The sequence below is a fragment of the Lepidochelys olivacea genome, assembly GCF_965140295.1.
Source record: "Lepidochelys olivacea isolate rLepOli2 genome assembly, chromosome: 8".
NCBI classification, from domain to species: Eukaryota; Metazoa; Chordata; order Testudines; family Cheloniidae; genus Lepidochelys; species Lepidochelys olivacea.
The window spans coordinates 26219068-26241206 of NC_140418.1; the positions used below are offsets into that span (position 1 = coordinate 26219068).

Consider the following 22139-nt stretch of genomic DNA (forward strand, 5'->3'; position numbering starts at 1 on the left):
TACAAAAAAGATACACAGACAGAAATAGTTATTCTATTCAGCACAATTCTTTTCTCAGCCATTTAAAGAAATCATAATGTAACACATACCTAGCTAGATTACTTACTAAAAGTTCTAAGACTCCATTCCTGTTCTGTCCCCGGCCAAGACGACTACAGACAGACCCAGACCCTTTGTTTCTCTCCCTCCTCCCAGCTTTTGAAAGTATCTTGTCTCCTCATTGGTCATTTTGGTCAGGTGCCAGCGAGGTTACCTTTAGCTTCTTAACCCTTTACAGGTGAGAGGAGCTTTCCCCTGGCCAGGAGGGATTTCAAAGGGGTTTACCCTTCCCTTTATATTTATGACAAGCCCACTGATGATTGTTTCATATTGCAGATGCCATGCCAGTGCTTGCTGAGTATGCTGGCACTTCAGTAATACAGACCAGCATGAGTGTTGACAGCAGTTTGGTTAGTTTTACTCAGAGCAAATGTAGTGGTATTGATAGTGTGAATGAAACCCATACCCACGCGGTGTGGTGCTCTGTGCCCCTCTGATGGTGGCTAGGCTTCATGCAAAGGAAGGTTGATGAACCTGCTGCAGGTTTGCCTAACATACAAGAATTTTTTAGCTCAGGCAGTAGAGATTCATGCTTCAAGATCCAGAAATCCCTGGTTTAACCCATTCAGAGACAGGCATTACATGAACACCTGTGCAGTGTTGATAGTGGACATGTAGTGTGTTACAGGCATGCCAGGAGTTGCAACGATGGTTGCAAGGCCAAAATTTTCTTGTGTAAATTTAAAGTTTAAATTACCCAGGCAATATTAGTGATATGGACACCTGCCCTTTAGAAACTGGAAAGAAAGTGCCTACTTATTTCAAACAGGTCATCAAACAGCTGTCGATTTCCAGGGCCAGATTTAAAGCAATGATCTAGGAGCAAAAAGGCCTTTTATCTCATCGTTTTATTTTTCCATCTCAGCACCTAACTGAATTAAAATAAGCCAATTTGGCAACTTTCTTTCTTTTAATTATTACTATTCTTAAAGATAAGTTTGCTGACCAAGCAGGTTCAGCAAAGTTCTCTAGAATATAATCATCAAAGACTAATTGGCTATTTTAAAAGTGAGAAGTTAGAAGTGAAAGATAACATTTGTGAGTGAAATCCTGGTTTCAATGAAGACAGTGGCAAAACTCCTACTGGCCAGGATTCTACCTGTGGAAAAGCAGAGGTGGAACTGATTCAGGTATCTTAGTTGTCACATGTATGAAAGGCTCAAAGAACAAATGCTGGCCCTGAAAGCATAGTCTTGAATATACTATAGTTTCTGAGAACAGGGACAGTTCAGAGAATTTGTAATGGGATTAGAGAGCATTTCATTCCTGATTTGAGTCTAGTTTCTGTGTCAGGAGGAATCAATGGTAGAATTGGGCCCCATGTGCACAGAGGCAAAGGAACTGGATGAAAAAAAAAAGTGCAGAGACCTACAAACAATGTCAGAATTCCTGATTTTTCATGAGCCCATGAATTTCTCCTGGGATCATTGGACATATGGATAAGATCATTGAAGGATTGTGCTGTAACCACTAATGGTACCATTCTTGTTACTGTGCCACTGTAACCCACACACCTTCTGGGTCTGGTGTTCTGTCCCATCTAGTGGCACCGAGACCACTTAAAGAGAGAAGTAAAATGAGTCCGCTCTACAGAGTTCAATTCTTGAGGGGGCCATTTAGGGATCTGGGGCAAAAATTGGGGACTGGTCCTGCTTTGAGCAGGGGGTTGGACTAGATGATCTCCTAAGGTCCCTTCCAATCCTGATGTTCTATGATTCTACGATTCATGCACTAAGCTCCGGAGGTCCCCGGTTCCATCCCACACACTGACAACCAGGGTCTGTAGGTGTTACACCAGCACTAGTGCTGCACTGATGCTGAGTGGCACGGTGGTGGACAACAAGGTGTTTGTTTTATGCATCATGAGTGCAATCCCTCATGAAAATAGTTCCCAAAAGAGCCTGAGAGCAGCAGTCCCTGAATCTATCAGGCTATGTGCAGAGAGCATGTTCAGTGATGTCACAAAATGGACACAACATTATGGAACACTGCAAAACCTTCCCATAATGCTTACTGAACATATTCAGAAATAGATTCTAACTTCATTTAAATATTAGCCTTCTACACCAAGCAACAGCAGAAGTGCTCAAAGAAAAGGGAGTCCCTGCTGAGTTTCAAACATCAGATGATTTTCCAAAAGCCGTCTTAAAAATGTCTGGTTACATTTTTTAAAATTATTTCTTCACAATGGGAAATTAACTTGTCTCCACTTTTCCATAACTCCATTACTTTGCTCACACTCCCTGGAAATCATCCTTCAGCAAAGGTAAAACAGAGGACATTTAAGTCCAAAAACCCCAAATGTTATAATTTATGATCATTTGAAAAGGGGTCTCCTTTGTAAACTGTGTAGGGTCTGAGTACCTCCCAAGGATTGCAATAGAACGTCTTTTGCAATCTTTAACTAAAGCAAGCACAATTAGTCCTTGCTGTGTGCATGAATGAGTTAGAGAATTCTCCTCCCACAATTGAACAGTTCTGACCTTTAAAAAGTACAGTGGTTGCTTTTGAAAAGGAACATTAATGCCTCATTGCTCATAACTGACAGAGGTTCACCTGACCTAAAATTAGAGCTATAATGTTTGCTGAAATCTGTATCACATTGCTTTTTAACATGTACAAATATATTAATCAAAAATGACTTTATAGTATGAGTCCTCAGAATTGTAAGCAATGAGACGCATGGCAGAAAAAAATTATATATATTTTGAAATATATGCCAGTTTTTCTCTCCCAAACTTCTCCCCTTGTGGGATGCTAATCTGAAACAATTACTGTGCAAATGCTTCCTCTAATATAGCTCAACCAGCATCACACTAGGGTTGCTGCTTTCTTAATGAAAACAGCATACAGCTATATTTTGCATACTTTAGAGGAGTCTTTTCCTTACTGTTTTAGAAAGCAATTGTGGGATGTCTTGCAAAGCTTTGCTTACTTAGATTCTTCAGTTGACCTTGCTACTGCCTCTCAGAGAGATACTCCTAAGGGAATTCTGCACCAAAAAATGAAAAATTATGAACACTATATTTTAAAATTGTGCACATTTTATTTGTCAATAAATAAATCTGGGTCCAGCATGGCGGTGGGGAGCCACTGGCTGCATTGAGATGGAGATCAGCCTGATGCCATCACTTCCCCGGGATTAGGGACTCAGCATTGAGGCAGCACCTGGCTCTGACACATTGCAAGGGCTGGGCCTGCCCCAGAAACACCCCGGGGCCTTGCCCCTCTGTGCCAGGTGCACCAGGTGTGGGTGGGCAGGCTCAGCCCAGCTGGATCCAAGTGTGCAGGGACTTAGTGTGTATGGGGTGAGAGGTTACTGTGTGGGGGCAATCTGGGTGTGGGCAGTTCAGTGGGAGATGTGGATGCACAGGGGCTTGTTGGGGGTTCTGGGTGCAGGGGCAATGAGACTCTGCAGGGGACCCTGGTGAAGGCGGTTGGGTCTCAGCAGAGTGCATCTGGGTGTGGGGAGATGGGGCTTGGCCGTGTGTGGGGGCATCTGGGTGTGGAGGGCTCAGTGGAGGTTCTGGGTACTGGAGGAGTGGGGCTTGATGGGGTGGGGGTCCAGATGCAGCTGGTTGGGGCTCATTGGGGTGGGAGTCTGAGTGTGGGGGGCTCATAGGAGGGGTCCACATGTAGTGGGGTAGGGCTTGTCAGAGTGAGTGTTTGATGGGCCTTCTTAACAGGGGAGCTCCAACTGCTGCCAAGGGGCCGCCGCATGCCAGGCTCACGCTTCCTCCTGCGATTCCCCTAGCCCCTTTTCTTCTCCATCCCCCACCCCTCACTCCCACATTCCTCTCCCCCTATCCTATTCCACTCCCCTTCCTTCCCCACTACCTCTCCCCCCCACCCCTCACCGCCCCTTCCCTCATTTTCCCTACCCCCGTTTACCCTGCCCCACCGTGAGTACTCACTATTGCACAGAAAACAGGAAGGCTCCCAGCACACAGAAGGGGCGCACGACTGACACTAGCCTGGAGGGGGCGTTCAGCTGCAGAGTCTGCAGAGCTAAAACACAGCCTCCTTCAGCTGAGCAGTTCTGTGCTCGCAGAAATGACGGGGGGCGGGGGGGAAGTGGCACATAACCCCATGTGCCCTCTCATGCCTCGTCTCTGGGAGGGGCATTTCCCCCAAAAAACTGCGCCCGTGGTCGTCCCCCCTGCCATTTTCTGCAGGGGAGCTCAGGAATTCTACCGGGGGGGGGGTGTTTTCTGTGGGCACGCAGTCCCACAGAATCCCCCCAGGAGTAGAGAAATGAGTTTGCTACAGCAACAGAAGACCCTCTTCTGCTTTCATAATAAGTGTCAACATTGAAAGTGCTATAGTGATTCTAGTGTAGATGCACCTTTAGTATTACCTGCTGTCAGGTCTAATACAGATGCATAATGCATCATTTGAAATTTGTTATGGGCAGCTAAGTACATAAAAAATCACAAATAAGAAATTTTATCTTTTCATCTGAGATCAGCCACAGGTCACACCAAGGTCATCTGAGCTAACCAATTCTACTGATATTTAGCCAAGAAAATATCCTTAAATATGGTTATGTGGAAGTCAAATGCAAGCTTGTCCTTAATGCAAATGTTCATACTGACACTGAGAAGATACTGTTTTTGGTCATGGGGCCACTGTAAATTGTACTACTAGGGCACGTTGAATTGTGGGCTTATATAGACTGTTACTGGCAAAACAGCTCTATATGGAAAGTGACCTCATCCACACGCTCCCAGAAATTATACCAGTACGTCAACAGCCCTCTGACAGGAGAGTGTGTTTTTATGATTATTAATATAATCTGTTTACCACTTTTACAGTGTTTTAAGGTTTGGTGAAATTACTTCACTCCATTGCAGAGGCTGAACATTTACATAGTTATGAATAAAAGTGGTTAGGGTAAAAGCCTTTCCCGATCGATCACAGGCTCCTCACGTTGATTAAAACAATAAAACTCAAATGTTATATCATGTAAAAGTCAGAGCTGAATGAACGGGAGGGAGTGCACCTCAGGCACAAATGCTTAATAGTTGCATTTCCACACACACACACACACACAACCACTTGCAGCATGTAGCCATCTTTATAGGTCATTGTTTTCACCCATATTTATCTTATATGTTAGAGTATTTTGCTTTATTCTTGGGGGTCTTTCATTTCAACCATAGAAAATGTGAAGAGAAAAAGAAAATAAAACAATCAAATGTATTTTTTCCAGGTGTGTACAAGTAAATGGTAGTTCTTTGTACTAAGAGAAGGAGTACTTGTGGCACCTTAGAGACTAACCAATTTATCTGAGCATGAGCTGTCGTGAGCTACAGCTCACTTCATCGGATGCATACTGTGGAAACTGCAGAAGACATTATATGCACAGAGACCATGAAACAATACCTCCTCCCACCCCACTCTCCTGCTGGTAATAGCTTATCTAAAGTGTTCTTCAAGTTGGGCCATTTCCAGCACAAATCCAGGTTTTCTCACCCTCTGCCCCCCCCCCCCCCACACACACACAAACTCACTCTCCTGCTGATAATAGCCCATCCAAAGTGACCACTCTCTTTAAAATGTGTATGATAATCAAGGTGGGCCATTTCCAGCACAAATCCAGGTTTTCTCACCCCCTCAACCCCCTCCAAAAACCACACACACAAACTCACTCTCCTGCTGGTAATAGCTCATCCAAAGAGACCACTCTCCCTACAATGTGCATGATAATCAAGGTGGGCCATTTCCAGCACAAATACAGGTTTTCTCACCCCCCACCCCCATACACACACAAACTCACTTGATAATCAAGGTGGGCCATTTCCAGCACAAATACGGTTTTCTCACCCCCCCACTCCCATACACACACAAACTCACTCTCCTGCTGGTAATAGCTCATCCAAAGTGACCACTCTCCCTACAATGTGCATGATAATCAAGGTGGGCCATTTCCAGCACAAATCCAGGTTTTCTCACCCCCCCTCCCCCGCCATGTACATTGGTCAAACTGGACAATCTCTACGTAAAAGAATAAATGGACACAAATCAGATGTCAAGAATTATAACATTCATAAACCAGTCGGAGAACACTTCAGTCTCTCTGGTCACGCAATCACAGACATGAAGGTCGCTATCTTACAACAAAAAACTTCAAATCCAGACTCCAGCGAGAAACTGCTGAATTGGAATTCATTTGCAAATTGGATTCTATTAATTTAGGCTTAAATAGAGACTGAGAGTGTCTTAGTCATTGTGCAAGGTAGCCTATTTCCCCTTGTTTTTTTCTACCCCCCCTACCCCCCGACGTTCTGGTTAAACTTGGATTTATGCTGGAAATGGCCCACCTTGATTATCATGCACATTGTAAGGAGAGTGGTCAGTTTGGATGAGCTATTGCCAGCAGGAGAGTGAGTTTGTGTGTGTGGAAAAAGGGGGGGTGGGGGCTGAGAAAACCTGGATTTGTGCTGGAAATGGCCCACCTTGATTATCATGCACATTGTAGGGAGAGTGGTCACTTTGGATGAGCTATTACCAGCAGGAGAGTGAGTTTGTGTGTGGGGGGGCGGAGAGTGAAAAAACCTGGATTTGTGCTGGAAATGGCCCAACTTGATGAACACTTTAGATAAGCTATTACCAGCAGGAGAGTGGGGTGGGAGGAGGTATTGTTTCATGGTCTCTGTGCATATAATGTCTTCTGCAGTTTCCACAGTATGCATCCGATGAAGTGAGCTGTAGCACACAAAAGCTCATGCTCAAATAAATTGGTTAGTCTCTAAGGTGCCACAAGTACTCCTTTTTCTTTTTGCGAATACAGACTAACACGGCTGTTACTCTGAAACAGTTCTTTGTACTGTAGATCAGGGCTTCTCACCCTTTTTCTTTCCGAGGCCTCCCCAACATGCTGTAAAAACTCCAAGGCCCACCCGTGTCACAACAACTGTTTTCCTGCATGTAAAAGCCAGGGCCCGTAGCAAGCAGGGTAATTGCCTAGGGACCTGCAAAGCTCAGTTGCTCAGGCTTTTGGATGCAGAAGAACAGTTGTTTTCTGTGGCCTTTGTTCTTTGGATTCGGCGCCCCTGGCAGTGGGGCTTCAGATCCTCCAGGGTGGTGGGGCTTCAGTCCTCATTGGGTGGCGGTGCTCTGGGGCTTCAGCCCCCGTGGGGCTCCAGGGTTGTGGGGCTTTGGACTTGTTGGACCCCCTAAAACTTGTGGGGGGGCACAGATCCTTGGTTGAGAACCACTGCTGTAGATCTCTATGTTGTGAGAATACATCAGAACAGCAAAACTATTTTTTTTCAAATTATAGATCACCCTATTTACATCTCTGTCTAATCTCATATTCTCCTTTAAATTATAAATTTCCCAAATGGCATGGTCTAAGCTAGGGGAACTGTTGGAATGTATTTAAGTGATTTTATTAGCTTTAGTGCAGGATTGGAAAACAATTTGGATGTGTTGGAGATATATGTGTATTCAGTGGTACCTCCCTCAGGATTTATCTGTTTTAATGAACACAGAGAGAGAGAGAGAGAGAGAGGTAGTTTATGTGATGTAGATTTTAGTAGAGGCAGTGAGTTTCTGCAGTTAAAAGATCTGAGTCGTCATTATTTATTATTATTTGTATTGTAGTGGTGCCCAGTAGCTCCACTGAACTAGATACTGTACAAACTAAACAAAGAAATTATCCCTGCCTTTGTATTTTTTGTCTTGCTTTTCTATCACATAAGGGAATCAAAGACAAGGCTCAGGCAGCATAGATCAGAATCCATTCTTCTCTTCTTTGTTATGGCAAACACTCTGGGGTATGATAGAAGATAATATTTCAATGTACGTACTTAACCACATCAACCCATGGGTTTCTGACATGAAGAATTATGTGTTATTGGGCATGTGGCTCATTTTGATTTTTGGGGGTCATTTTATTTTTGAGTGGGAAGGTCTATCACCCTAGTAAACTTCAGGATCTTGGAGCAACAGGTATTGTAGCCACAAAATAACATTTTCTTTGAGACTGAAAATGAAGCGCACAGGTTAAGAGATGGTTTCTTGTGCTGAATGGACTTGTTCAGGTCTATAATTATGTAGTTCAAATTTGAGGATTTAATTTAATAATTTTGGGCTTGCCTAATAATAATAATAACAGTGAAGATTTGTTGCTCATAAAAGAAATTATGAAAGGGGCTCTTCAGTAACAACAGTACTACTGATGCATTAGTTATTTCTTTTATAAGGGTCCAAATATGCAGTCAAATATTGTATAGAGGGGAAATGTTAATAGAAGAGGTGTAACTATAGTATCCTATCATTGCTTGGAATAATAAAAGAAGCCATCCTCTTTAAACAGGGCTGGATGTAATATAACAAGCGTACAAATACCTCTGTATAATATGAAGATTGAATTACTGTAGCACTTAGGTGGGTTGGTTTGTTTGTTTTTTAAATAAAATTGCCTCGGGGAGATGTCAGCTTTAAGATGTATTTCAGTCCCAAGACTTCCTTAATCTTGATTTACAAAAATTATATATACAATTGAAGCCAAGGAGTCCAGATCACTTACATTATCACATACTATGTCAGTATCAATGTCTTCATGATATTTTCACTACTGGTTTGCTGAAGCAGCTGCAAAGCTTTAAATGCATTTTTTTTTAAATTGGCTTCTAGGTAGATAAAATTAGTTATACATCTAAAACTGCTACTGATGTATAAATCATTAATTAGATTACAATTTAAGAGGAGATGCTAGCTAACTTTATGAGATACTGTGCTGTTTTATAGTTGAATACTTCAAGTAAAACCAAAATAAGATTTGAACTGGACCAGCGGAAATGATGAATTCTCTCAAGAGTTATGAGTTGGGATATAGGGTAATTTTGACGTGCTTGGAGAGTATATTATCATCTCCGATAATTAATGCAAATCAAGCTAGCTATTTGAAAACTATATCTATAAAAGGCTAACCCTCTATTCTTAACAGATGAGAAGCATATTTTAAAGGTCCTTGTTAATACTAAAAGGAAATAGATTATTTTTAAAAAATCTCTGTGCTTTTCCATAATTTTCAGCCAGGGAAAAGTAAGTGGGACCTGTGAGGACTCAGATGAGGGCCACTGTGAGTGTATTGCGGTTATAACATCTGATCAGGTCTAGAGATGCCGTACCGAGTTATAGATGTGATGGGAAAAGTTGGGGATTGGATAAGCAACTCAGGAGGCAGCATCAAATAGCTGGAGAGTAAGAGAGCCGATCTAGTCTCACATTCAGACAAAACACCAGGATTCTGCATTTATGCCAATGCAACAATCCATTCCCACTCAACTAAACAGAAAGTGCAACTGTGTCTGTTTCAGTAAACACACAGGCCTTTTCTTCGCCTGCAGTTACTTTACCTGTTTTAAATAATAGTCCAAATGCCTTCAGCACTGTACACTCTAATGTGGACCAGCCTCACACATCTTCAAATCACACTGTAAATAAATAAATGCCATCTTAATGTGCAGCAGGATTTTGTTGAGGCACTTGCAACATTTCTGGCTCCACATTTCCCCCTTTCCCTGGGCTACACTTACTAGGTACAACTGACCACAAAGTAAAGAAATTATAAGTTAATTAATATTCAGGGTAATACTTTAAATCATAGCTAATATTTGAGCAATAAATATAAGTGACAAATTCCTTGCTCCCTTACGCCCTGTGAAACCCACTGAAGTTAATAGAGTTGCACAGAGTTTGTGAGGGAAGATTTTGGTTCATAGTTTTCTCTGAATTGTATTAAAAAAAACCCAAGCCCTAATAACTGTTCTCTAATGCTTTCTCTCAAGTGGTGAAATTTGATCTGTAACTGTCTATACAAAATGGGAGTCTTTCCATAATGGCTTAGATTAGAAGCTAAACTTTCCAAAATTAGAAGCTGCAAAATGTTAGAAGAAGTGAAGCCAACAGTATGTCTTCCCATCTCAAAGGAAGGTGTAGTGTACCATAAAGATACAGATGGAAAAGGAGGTGTTGCTGAAATTATTGTATTGCTTCCGAAAGATTAAGCAATTTTAACAAGAATCCCTATCTGCTCATGAGACACACTAAAACTCCATCTTGGAACAAGCTTCTTTTATTTTTTTTTTATGTCTTTTGCTTCATATTTAAAGACATGCTATCTGCTTAAGAGCCTTTGGAATGGTGTCCAAAGCATGAAGAGGCATATGAATGTTTAGCATTTCTGGCATGTAAATACCTTGCAATGCCGGCTACAAAAGTTCCATGTGAACATCCGTTCTCACTTTTAGGTGACATTGTAAATAAGAAGCAGGCAGTATTATATCCCTAAATGTAAACAAACTTGTTTCTCTTAGCAATTGGCTGAACAAGAAGTAGGACTGAGTGAACTTGTAGGCGCTAAAGTTTTACATTGTTTTGTTTTTGAGTGCAGTTATGTAACAAAAAAAATCTACATTTCTAAGTTGCAGTGTCATGATAAAAAGATTGCACATGGTACTTGTGTGAGGTGAACTGAAAAATACTAGTACTTTTGTTTATCATTTTTACAGTGCAAATATTTATAATAAAAATAACATAAAGTGAGTATTGTATTCGGTGTTGTCATTGAAATCAATATATTTGAAAATGTAGAAAAACATCCAAAATAATTAATAAATTTCAATTGGTGTTCTATTGTTTAACAGTGCAATTAAAACTGTGATTAATCATGCTTACTTTTTAAATTACGATTCATTTTTTTTAGTTAATCATATGAGTTAACTGTAGTTAATCGGCAGTCCTAATTATAAGTTTATAGATAAGCAGGACACATGTTGCAATTTGTTTGCTTGCTTATGATGTTCGATATGACAAGAGCTAATCACAGTAAAAGTCTTAACAGCATCTCAGCAAAATTGAAAACTTTCAGTAGCTTTGTAGAAGATCACCAGAGAGCAAGTTCCTGAGTTTTACAGCAAAAATATATTTTCCCACCAAAATGATATTGTTCTCTGAGAAAACCATGTCACGAGAATGGTAGGACAACTATTAAAATATGTTACTTCTATGTGAACTACAGGGCATAAAAAAGAAATATTTTTCAGCCATGAAATTCATGTAGCTCTAATTGTAAGTATAGTGTTGTATAGTGTTTAGACTGAGCTAACTGTTGCCCTTGGAAACGTGTATAGAGTTCTCATTGACTGCAGTTAGATATTTCTTTTGAATTCTCTTGAATGGGATCTCAATTCTTTGAACTACAATATGGATAAAATGTATCTATAGCCTGCTCAATAATGACGGATTAATGCAGTCCGTCCTCTGATAATTTGCTTGTCACACTAAACGTTTTGAAAATGTCTCTTTCACTGTCAGGGATTGATTGTAGTAATCATAACCTACCAGGTGGCATGAAAAAGACACAATAATAACTGGCGTTTATGTTATTACTCTACCAATACAACCCACTCATTGTTCTACAAAAATTAAACCGTAATTTGGATTATCAATACAGTTATTTTTGCTTTAGTTAAGAGATTGATTCCTTTAATATTGCAGAATGGAAAAAATAAATTTCTTGCAGATCAATATACAATAGTAGTCTCTCTTCCCTTGCTTCAGACTGTCCTGATAAATACAATTTTAGACTGCATATCTAACAGATCCTGCAGATTAGATAGCAACGCGGAGGCACTATTATATGCTGAATATTACAATTTTCTTTTGGTATTTTCTGAGCTTTACAATATATAACAGCCACTATATTGTATTACAGTTGTTTAATAGGTATCAATTAATTTGTTCACTAAAAGGAAGAAGATAGCCTTATTGATGTAGTTATAACGTGTTCCACTGAGGTTAATCCCGAGTAGTTTAAGAAGGAGCTTCAAAACATCCCATGTTGGGAATCAGACTAAATGAAAGAGGGATAAGCAATAGTAACTGAATTCCAGCAATGAAGACTTGACTCTGAGAAATCAATGGGAATTTCAGGTGCTTATCACCTCTAAAGCTTAAGTCTTGGAAGTGCATAATTGGAATGCCATCTCAACCTAAGGCCGAATCAGTTCATGTCATTTTATCAGTGACTTTACCAAATGCACCAGGAAAAACATTTTGGTTTCCCTATTATGGACCAAATTTTCAGAGGACTCAACTCAACCTTTTATTTTCTGTTTTATGTGCTGGCTTCCGAATGGTAAGAATCATTTCAGCTTTTTTAAAGGGTTCATTGTGACCAGCAATGACTTTACCAAATATAGGCTGCGTAAATACAGAGTAAGCAGGTAGCATATGGTCCAAATAGTAAATAGCTCCTATTCTCTTTTAAAATGTATGAAGATGATGGCAGAGGTAGCCACAAAGTTTATGTAAGCTACTCCACCTTCAGAACTCCAGCTATGGCACAGCTCTCTGGGTTCAAGTTCTTAAGTCAAATTGCTTTTTTCTCTGATTCCATGACATCCTGACCTCATGTCTACTGTGTGTGACTCTGTACATATCTTTCATGCATCCTAGACACATTCAAAAGTGCTTTTATGTTTGGTCTGTCAGTCAGATGATATGTATCATTGAAAGCCATTACCTCAACAGGTGTTCAATCAGATGGATCTAATGTCTAACTGGAGTTGCTTTGTCTGAGATTCTCTGGCTAACAAAAGGGGAGCCATTATTACTTACATGTGAAAGGAACTTGTGCTGTGCACAGTAAGTAGGCCAACTTGTTTAAGAACTCCACCAATGTGCCTGAAGTGGATTTTTAGTACAACCCAGTAGACATTAGAAAGGTCCTCTGCTCTGTCCCTTTTGTTTAACCCTTTTGCAATAAATCTCTTTTCAGATATGCATGTGGATTAGGTTATTAGCTTAATTTCTTTGACCCTCTGTTACAATCCCTTGCCTTTGGTTTACTGGGAAAGTGAGGCATAATCATAATACCAAAGATATGTCTACGAGGGATTATTTTATTTTGTTTTTAATGTGGTGTTGTGGTTTTTTGAAGAGTCCTTTATACTTGGGAATTGGAACTTATTGAGGCTGGCAAAAATGGCACCTCTAGTTATGAATAGCTCCCATGTGTACCAATAATTCCCTGATGTAACTTGACATACAACAAGGTCTACTCCCTTTACTTTTCAACTCTGACTGATAAAATTCAAGGATGGATGATGGGAGCTGTTCACCAGAGATTCAAACTACACAGCCTCTCTACCACTCTTTGCCCATTAGGGCCATGACCAAATCCTTCCTCCTTTCAATCAAAACTGCTACTGCTCCATTGCTGTATCTCGCCCCAATTCCCAGTTCAATGCTGCCTTAGAGGCTTCTGCAGTTCCAGAGACTGGAGAGGAACATTCATAAAAAGATGTATTGGGAAAGGTCAGACTGTACATTTCCTGAGCATTATGTTCATTCTGAAGAATAATGGTTTCATTTAGATTACTGAGGTTTTGCAGTCTTATCACTTATTTTAAAATATGAATTTGACAGGGAAGAGCCATTTGTCAGAGTATGGTAAATATGTTTATTTCCATTCTCCTAAGGATTTGAGGGATTGAAAAGCTGTACTGCTTTTGCTGTGGCTTTTCTATTGAATTTTAATTATAAAATTAAAACAAATACAAATTGATAATACATACCCCACAAAACAAACCCTCCACTCCAAATTAGGTTTGGGGTTCTTCTATATATCTTATAATCGCAGCAAGTTAGGCAAAGACAGATAGAAATTTGAATGAAATGTTTCATCTTGCATAACAATGCAAATTAGAGTCTAGTCCAATATAAATAATTCTAACCAACTTTCCATGCCTTGGTCTATTAACCAATATTGGGTTTATATATTATAATCCATAAACTGCTTCCACATATCTAAATTTCCTTTCTTTCTAAAGGGATCATTCTTATAGATTTGTTTTAGCCAAGCTCTCACAGTTCTGAAAAAACAAAGGCCAGCATTGCATCTGATTTAATTCCATTGACTTTGGTGAAGTTTATGAGTTAAATCCTGGCTCCTACTGAAGTTATTGGTAGTTTTGCCATTGACTTCAGTGGGGCCAGAATTTTATCCGATCTATTTCAGGGTTTTATATATAGCCTATGAGCATCATATGTAAGGTTCTGATTCAGTAAAGCACTTAAGCATGTGCTTAACTTTTAGCATGTGCTTAAGTCCATCTCCATTAGAGCAGTGTGAATAATTGATTTTTCATTTCTCTGGCCATATCAAAAAATCAAAAAGAAATTCCTTTTGAGTTGACTAAAACAAATTTTTTTTGAAATTTTGGGGGAACCAAAAGTAAAAAATCCATTCTTTTCAGGGCAAACAAAAAAGCTTTGTTTTGTTTAAGCTTTATTAAACATTTTCTAAAATTTAAATTGAAGCAATTTTCAAAACAGTCATTTTCTAATTGAAAAACTGAAATATTTAAAAAATGTTGAAGTGAAATATTTTTTTTCTTTTTTCTTTCTTTGAGGTTTTTTACTGAAACAGTTGTGGGTGGATTTGACACAAATTTGCAAAATGTTTTTGTGAGACCAAATTGGCATTTTTCTGATGGAAAAAATGTCGCCTCCCTCTAATCCCCGTTCAGTGATGCATAAATCCCATTGATGTTCAGAATCTCAGCCATGTTGATTTTAAAATGGTTTGTTTGTGTGATATTTGCCTTCTCTCCCTTTCAGCTAACACATCAAGGCAATGAGCAAATATTTTCATTGTCCCTCTATAACATGTCTATCTTCCAGACTTCTTTTGACAACACTGCTAAAACTCTTGTCCAAGCGCTCATCATCTCCTACCTTGATTAGTGCAACTTGTACCTCCCTAACATTTGTATTACCTCACTCTGGTCCAGTCAAAACACTACCCTCTATATTATTTTCCTTGCCTGTCATTCTGACTTTCACTACATGCCATCTTAAATCCCATTACTGTTTCCCCTATTTTCAGCGCATCAAATTCTAGCTTCTTGTCCTCGTCTTCGAAGCCCTTCAGTACCCTGCCCTGTCCTATTTATCCATGCTTCTATTATATTGATACCACTGCTCTTTCCACCCTGCCAGCTTGTACACTTCTGCAAACATCTTCATGGAATCATAGAGACCTCAATAGGTCATCTAGTCCAGTGCCCTGCACTGAGGCACGACTAAGTATTATCTAAACCATCTCTAGCAGTTGTTTGTCTAACCTGTTCTTAAAAACCTCCAATGATGGGGATCCCACAGCTTCTCTAGGTAATTTGTCCCAGTGTTTAACTCTACTTACAGTTAGGAAGTTTTTCCTAATGTTTAACCTAAATCTCCCTCGCTGCAATTTAAGCACATTACTTCTTGTCCTGTCCTCAGTGGATAAGTAGAACAGTGTATCACCCTCCTCTTTATATCAGCCTTTTATGTACTTGAAGACTGTTATCATGTCCCCTGCTCAGTCTTCTAGTCTCCAGACTAAACAAACCCAATGTTTCCAATCTTTTCTCGTTGGTCATGTTTTCTAGATCTTTAATCATTTTTATTGCTCTCCTCTGGACTTTCTCCAGTTTGTCCACATCTTTCCTGAAGCGTGGTGCCCATAACTGGACACAATACTCCAGTTAATGCCTTATCAGTGCTGAGTAGAATGGAAGAACATCCCTCGGCCCACACCGCTTCCCGCAGCCCCCATTGGCCTGGAACGGTGAACCACGGCCAGTGGGAGCTGCGATCGGCTGAACCTGTGGACGCTGCAGGTAAACAAACTGTCCCAGCCCGCCAGCGGATTTCCCTGTTGGGCTGCATGCCAAAGGTTGCCAATCCCTGCTCTATGCCATTATCCATGCCTTCTTTCATGTTGGCCATATGAATGGACGGTCCTCTCTGAACCAATCTATAAACTCACTCTCTTCTCAAGACCTACTATTACTGCACTGTCTACAAGAAACTACCAGATTTGCAGCCTGTGCTTACAGATAACTAAATAACTATGCAAAGTGCAAATAAATGGAGAATCAAGCCTGGAGATTCAGAAAATCACTGTCTCCTGTCTTTTGGTACCTGGTAGTATTTGGCATATATTCAGTCCTTGAAGGCGACTTTTAAAAGAAAAATCATGGGTAGCCCTGAAAATCAGGGAGGGGTAGGAAGTATGAAAGAGGTCATAGAGATTTGCTTATTTGAAGACTGACACACTTGAAACCTCGATATTCAGATTGCTTGGCACTTTATTTTATTCTGTTGTCTTCTAATCAGGGTTTTATACCCTGCCCATCACCATAGAATTTGGACATTTATTTGAGATTTGCAAAACACTTCACAAAATTAAGTGGGCTTTGTTACACCCAAATTCTGGATGGTATTTTATGGTTAGATCAACTGTGATACACAAAGTGACTTGCCTAAAGCATCACAGAGATCAATGACAGAACTAGAAGTAAAATCCAGGAGTCCTGACTCCGAGCTCCTGCACTAACCATTAGATGACATATTGTCTATAAATATATGATTAAAAGAGTATTATAGTGCATGTCTCTACTGAAGAAAAAAAACCCTCCTGGAAACCATTTAAGAACTCCATGGTGACATTTTTTTTTAAATTACAAGTCAAGATGAATTACCTGAAATCTTTATCAGATCTGTTTTCATTCCTAAAACCATGACTTGTCCAAAATAAAATATTTAGTGGACTGAAAAATGAAGCCTTGTTTGTCTCAGTCTTGTGTATGGGAAACCTACAAACTATGATCAAGTAGAAAAACACAGTTGCCCAATCTGACATTAAACCCAGGGTGAAGTTCTAGAATGCTACCAGGTGCCACTTAATCTACCATTCTAATTACAAAAAGGCTACAGTGCTATATGTATTTAGTGTCTTCTCTCTCTTTCTTCCTTCCTCCATCTTCAGCTTCTCACCATAACAAAGATGAGACCAACCTAGGATCAAAGAATAAGAGGCACATGTGCTTATGACCAAAACAATTTTCTATCCCAAAATTCAATCAAGGTTCTTTTAATCAGGACATAAATCTTTCAGACACACAGCACAAAACTTACAGCAAACCTGACTGCCACTGCTTTTTTTCCCAGTCATTCTGCAATTACAGCCTATCAGTGAGCGGTGACTGGGAAAGAGGCAACAAAGAAGAGGAGAGAGCCTGTAAAAGCAGTTTTAAACATGATGAGCTTGGTATTTTTTGCTTGTCTCAGTCTGTGATTTCAATCCTTTAGGGGATGCAATGAAATGGAATTGGGCAATGCCAATCAATCAAGTTAAATTCACTTTTAAGGGGTATTCTATGCAGGCAACATTAAGAACTGAATCCTTTCTACTTGCAAAAAGGGGTCCGCAGTTTGTTTTTATTTAATGAAAGCAGAAAAACAGTAAAATGTCAGTCAATAAAAAGAGTGTTATAAATTCCCTCTCTTTTAGGTGAGCCAGAGAGAAAGTGTATTGGGGAGGCATTGATCTATTCTCGATCAATCTTTGCAATAAAGCCATGCATTTTTTCAAACTAGCAGGTAGGTGGGTTTGTCTGTGAATGTGAGCATAAAATACCAAACTGCAATCTACATCTACATCTATTTAGGGCTGGAATTTTTGACACCCCAGCACCAGCTCCAGCTGTTCTAACCAGCACATTGGGACAGCTCCACCAATTCCCTTACCCCTCTTTATATGCTTTCAATTCATCTGATCCACATTGTGAGTAATGAATGGTTGTGACAGCATCTTCTTACCCTAGCACATCCAGGCTAAAGGTCTGGTAACTCATAAGTGGAAGTTCATTAGTCCCCCTTACTGGCCTGAATAAATGTACAGTCCAAGCCACAATCCAGTTGAAAATAGTATTTCCTTTCATTTATTCTAGTAGTACTTGTCAGTAATTTCGTGTTGTGATTCCCCTCATACTTTGCTTTCACTAGGAAGCTCTGATCAACTTTCACTATAGCCTTCATGATTTTAAATACTTCCATCAAGTTTCCTCCAACTCTTTTCTAAAAGAAGTCCTGTTGGTGTAATACAATGATTTCCTCTCTATAGGTATACACAGGTTTCATCTGCTCTGGTGGTTCCTGTACATGGTACTGATTAGATTTCTTGGCTTCTCTGTGGCCTAGTTTTCAGCAGCTGTTTGAAGTTTACCCATCATTATGAATTCAAATAGGATAAGAAGAAATGTCTAGGTTTGCAAAGCAGCATTATGAAGTCATATGGGCCAACAGCTGTCACTTATACCTTGGAGATGCTCACATTAATTTTTGCTGTGCAACTCACGGCTGTTTTAAATATTTTACTTTTCACAGATCAATGGAATACTGTCCCCAATTTTCTTTGCAGCATCAAGCAGATAATTCATCTCCGTCCATTAACAGTGGAGTGCACTGATGTCCTAAGACTTTAGAGAGTTTTATAGGAATAATATAAGCTCATCCTTTTCCCCCCTGCAAAGCAATAAACACTTTTTGCACTGTAAAGTGTGATAATAGCCAAGAAACATAATGCCAAGGACACTAGAGGCAGAATCAATATCAGTGCCATCTAAGTGAATATCTCAGTCATTAGTATGTGCCCAGTTTCGTGCACTGTTTTGACTAGGGATTTAAAAAAGGCATAGGTGCCTATTTGGAAATAATTATGGCCCAATATGTGCAGTATATGTCTGCTGTTCAACGTTTTGTGTTGGTACACATAATGGGGCCCCTCAAAGAGACTTCTTTGTGATAGCTATCTAGCCATACCCTCCTGAATGGGCACTTCTGTTTTGCTTTGTAAGAGGGAATCCATGAGAGCTGCTGGGCATCCACAAATACTACTTTTCTATTACATGTTCTTTTGTAGCTGAGATGTTTCCATATTTGGAACATAAGAGGAGATTAAGTTGTTGGGCAGGCATTAGCTATTTTTCTTCCAGAATTCTCCGGATTTCACACATCAGGCACACTCACCAAATCAGCTACTCTCCAGAACTGCTTGTACCTCTGAATGAAGGATATCACCATGGTCAGGGTAAAGTGTACTTTTACCACCAGGTATGTTGAGACACACAGGCCCATTGGAGGGTTCACTATTCTTTACAAGCAACTCCTGTCTCAGACCTGACAAACTCACTATCCAGAAAGGGTAGCATGATGGGGTTCATCTGGCCTTCACAACCCATGCTGAAGGCCCTGCTGCTCTACTACATCCTGCCCCAGGAAACAGCTTTCTGAGAGGAAAAGAGCAGTGAGTATTAGACCTGTAGGCCTTGCCTAAAAAAGCATCTCAGGAGCATCCATTTGGGGCTGATGATCAGCAACAGTCAATCAAAGCGCAACAGGCTGAAATAAAAGTTTCTGTCTGCCACTAGCAAGGCAGTACCTGGATGGAGCCTGGAGAGTGAGGAGAAATGCTCTGTAGGCCATACCCAGAAGAACTAGGTGAGGGCATATTGATGGCCACAAACAGCAACAGGAGTTTATGAGGAATCCTGCTGATTTAATTTGGGAGAGAGAATTAAAGCCCCAGAAAGGTAAGAAACCATTTTATTTATAATTGGCCTTGAGGGTCAAGAAAGTTCTTCTCTTTTAATCTGTTGTATCCTGGAAGGGGTTTGAACTGTGTGACCTGGCTGGAGGGTTGAGCCACAGAAGACCCACAGAGCTGGGATGACAGCCTGCAGGAGGTGCTAGGAACTGAAAAGAGAAGCAGCACCACACCTGGATTCCGGGGTTGCTCAAAGAGGTGAGTGCAACAGATAGCATGTGAGGCCTCTGATGGAAGCTTATAACTTATTCAGATATTTAGAATCACTGTGAGATGTGTGTATGGATAATATTTAAGTTGAAATATGATATTTGATATTATATTAAATATGGTAAATGATAATATATTAATAACTATGCCCTGATGGTACTGGAGTGAAAGTTAGTCCCTGGGGAATCCTATGTCTCAGTGATGGCCCATTCAAGTGGAGGGAGTTGTTACCCTTCACTGGCTAGCTGGTTATGTAATGTATTGCACAAACTATCTACCTTTGTACCAACCCAGAAAAGTCAATGTAAGACCCAGAAAAGTCAATGTAAAACCATCAAAGACAAACTAAGAATACCCACTTCCGCAGGTGGGTATTCTTACAACTACAGTACCCACCTGCGGAAGTGAAGAAACAGATTGATAGAGCCAGAAGAGTTCCCAGAAGTCACCTACTACAGGACAGGCCTAAACAAAGAAAATAACAGAACGCCACTAGCCGTCACCTTCAGCCCCAAGCTAAAGCCCCTCCAATGCATTATTAAGGATCTACAATCTATCCTGAAGGATGACCCAACACTCTCACAAATCTTGAGAGACAGGCCAGTTCTTGCCTACAGACAGCCCCCCAATCTGAAGCAAATACTCACCAGCAACCACATACCACACAACAGAACCACTAACCCAGGAACCTATCCTTGCAACAAAGCCCGTTGCCAACTGTGCCCACATATCTATTCAGGGGACACCATCACAGGGCCTAATAACATCAGCCACACTATCAGAGGCTCGTTCATCTGCACATCCACCAATGTGATATATGCCATCATGTGCCAGCAATGCCCCTCTGCCATGTACATTGGTCAAACTGGACAGTCTCTACATAAAAGAATAAATGGACAGAAATCAGATGTCAAGAATTATAACATTCATAAATCAGTTGGAGAACACTTCAGTCTCTCTGGTCACATGATTACAGACATGAAAGTTGCGATATTACAACAAAAAAACTTCAAAACCAGACTCTAACGAGAGACTGTTGAATTGGAATTCATTTGCAAATTGGATACAATTAACTTAGGCTTGAATAGAGACTGGGAGTGGCTAAGTCATTATGCAAGGTAATCTATTTCCCCTTGTTTTTTCCTACCCCCCCCAGACGTTCTTGTTAAACCCTGGATTTGAATGGCCCAACTTGATTATCATACACATTATAAGGAGAGTGATCACTTTAGATAAACTATTACCAACAGGAGAGTGGGTTTGTGTGTTGCGGGGGGGGGGGTGGAAGGGGAGGGTAGAAAACCTGGATTTGTGCTGGAAATGGCCCACCTTGATTATCATACACATTGTGAGGATAGTGATCACTTTAGATAAGCTATTATCAGCAGGAGAGTGGGGTGAAGGGAGAGAAAACCTTTTGTAGTGGTAAACACCCATTTTTTCATGCTTTGTGTGTATAAAAAGATCTTCTATACTTTCCACAGTATGCATCCGATGAAGTGAGCTGTAGCTCACGAAAGCTTACGCTCAAATAAATTGGTTAGTCACTAAGGTGCCACGAGTACTCCTTTTCTTTTTGCTTCTATTTGAATCTCTATTCTTTCTTAAATAAATTTCTTTTTCTTTTGTTATAATTAAACTCAAGTATTGTGTGTGATACAGGAGCAGCAGGCTAAGGTAAAGCTAGTAAAATGGGGTACCCTGTATCTTTGAGGATAAAGTATCTGGGATTTCTGTTGCTATCTACTGACTGGGGGCTTGATACCGCAAGGGGACACTTTGAAGGGACTTGCAGGCTGGAATACATCTAATGTCAACCTGCAAAGGCAGGGCTGGCATAACTCAGAGAAGAGTGCTTAAGTGGCTGACAGTCTGGTTGTTTAGGGAAGTAACACCAGCTGGCACATGCAAGACCCTCCTCATGCTGAAGGCAGATGGCAACCAGATGATCCACAGCCTTGGGTGCTCTGAGGAGCATCACGCATGCTTTATCATAGGTGGACTTCCCTGGGAGGAAGAAAGTGGGTCTGAATGTAGTGTTCAATACTAGAAAGAGATCCTCTTTATTTGGTGATTCAGTTCCAAGTGCCTCTGCATAATAAAACCTGGGTTTCTGTAGCAGGACTCATGCCTGGGAAGCTAAATCACTAAAAGGTAAGTCCCCAATACCACATCTTCCTTTCCCAACAGAAACTGAACACTTAAACAATGTTTATATAATGCCCAGCTCCAAATACTAACAGCCAACCAACTGACTACATTTGCCAACAATGTTAAATGAATCCTAGGTGCTCTGCACTTTGCTTGAATTTGCAGATTCCCCTTGAAATATTAGTATTACTATTGTTGGATGGTTCTGAAAAATTGGAAAATAAAATGC

General features: G+C 40.4%; 1 long non-coding RNA gene across 4 annotated transcripts in view; it reads left to right on the forward strand.

The window, feature by feature from the left end:
- The window catches only part of LOC311525696, a 160698-nt gene that overhangs the window by 66478 nt on the left and 72081 nt on the right, over positions 1–22139 (forward strand). The window contains exon 4 of one of the 4 annotated variants that reach the window (XR_014712839.1): positions 19613–19742. The exons of 2 other annotated variants lie outside the window; for them this stretch is intronic. This is a non-coding gene — a long non-coding RNA (uncharacterized lncRNA). Of the gene's footprint in view, positions 1–17455; positions 17683–19612; positions 19743–22139 lie in introns of those variants that run through there. One more of the 4 variants, XR_014712840.1, reaches the window with a different exon arrangement.